This window comes from Canis lupus, chromosome 28 (genome assembly GCF_003254725.2).
Source record: "Canis lupus dingo isolate Sandy chromosome 28, ASM325472v2, whole genome shotgun sequence".
Classification (NCBI taxonomy): Eukaryota; Metazoa; Chordata; class Mammalia; order Carnivora; family Canidae; genus Canis; species Canis lupus.
In genome coordinates this window covers 20,645,898-20,647,330 of record NC_064270.1, presented here as the reverse complement: position 1 = coordinate 20,647,330, position 1,433 = coordinate 20,645,898, and the positions used below count along the sequence as shown (strand labels likewise).

Below are 1,433 nucleotides of genomic sequence, written 5' to 3'. Positions count from 1 at the left end.
GGGGAATATAAAAAAAGTGAAACGGAATAAAGGGGAAAGGAGGAAAAATGCGTGGGAAATATCAGAGAGGGTGACAGAACATAGAGACACCTAACTTTGGGAAAGGAACTGGGGGGGTGGAAGGGGAGGTGGGCGGGGGTGGGAGTGACTGGGTGATGGGCACTGATGGGAGCACTTGATGGGATGAGCACTGGTTGTTATGCTATATGTTGGCAAATTGAACTCCAATAAAAAATTTTTTAAAAAAAGACAAGGCCAATATTATCCTCGTATCAAATCAAGATAAAGACACTATAAGAAAAAGATACATTAATATTCCTTATAAACATGCATTTAAAAATCTTCAACAAAACAATAATACAAATGCAATAGTGTACTAAAAGGATCATACATCATGATTAAAGGCAATTTATTTCTTTGATGCAAGGATGGCTTAATGCATGCAAATCAGTGAACATGATTCGCCATATTAACAGAATAAAGAATGGTCACATGATCAGTGGGAGTAAAACCAATCAGTCTCTGAGCAGCAGCCTGCCTGTGGCTGCCAATGATTTTTGTGGTCAGTGTTGCTTTCATCAGTCTACAGCACGAGGAATATCTTTATGAACCTCTTCAGGGATCTTTTTGGCAAAAAGAATGTACACATTCTCATGGTACACTTGGATGTTGCCCGCAAGACCACCATCCTATACAAGCTAAAGCTGGATGAGATCATGACCACTATCCTCACCACAGGCTTTAATGTGGAAATAATAGTATAAGAATATCAGCTTCACTGTGTGGGATGTGGAAGGCCAAGACAAGATCTGGCCTCTGGTGCCACTACTTCCAGAATGCATAAGGTGTCCTCTCTGTGGTTGACAATAACAAAGATGATGTGAAAGAGGACTATAAGTAGCTCATGAAGATGCTGGTGAAGGATGAACTTGCAACCAAGGTGTTTGCAACCAAGCAGGACCTCCCCAATTCCATGAATGCAGCCAAGATTATGGACAAACTGGGTCTGCATTCCCTGTACTGTAGGAACTGGTAGATTCATGAGACATGTGCAACCAGTGGGAATGGGCTCAATGAAGGACTGGACTGGCTGTCCATTTAGCTTCAGAACCAGAAGTGAGCTCTGCCCCCCAGCCCCCTCACAATCTCTCCTTTCACTTTGCTTTACCTGCCCATGGTGTGAGTGCCAGAAACTGTCTCCTTGGTTGGTCACAGTGTACTTCACCATGCCATAAATGTGCAGACTCAGCTTGCATCCAGGGATTTAATTTAATGTAAATATTTTGTGTTCCCAATAATGCAGTTTCTGGTACTTCCATGCAGTATTGCTCAACTTTTTGTTTTGCTTTGTTTTGTTTTTAAATTGTAACAAGAGAGTCAACCCACTCTTCAATAGTGAGTAAGGGTTTTAGTCACACAGAGCCTCCAGACGT

General features: G+C 42.0%; 1 pseudogene; it reads left to right on the top strand.

Moving 5' to 3' along the window:
- The first annotated feature begins 456 nt into the window (after positions 1-456).
- On the top strand, positions 457-1,120 carry LOC112672644 (ADP-ribosylation factor 1-like; annotated as a pseudogene).
- Positions 1,121-1,433: the final 313 nt, after the last annotated feature.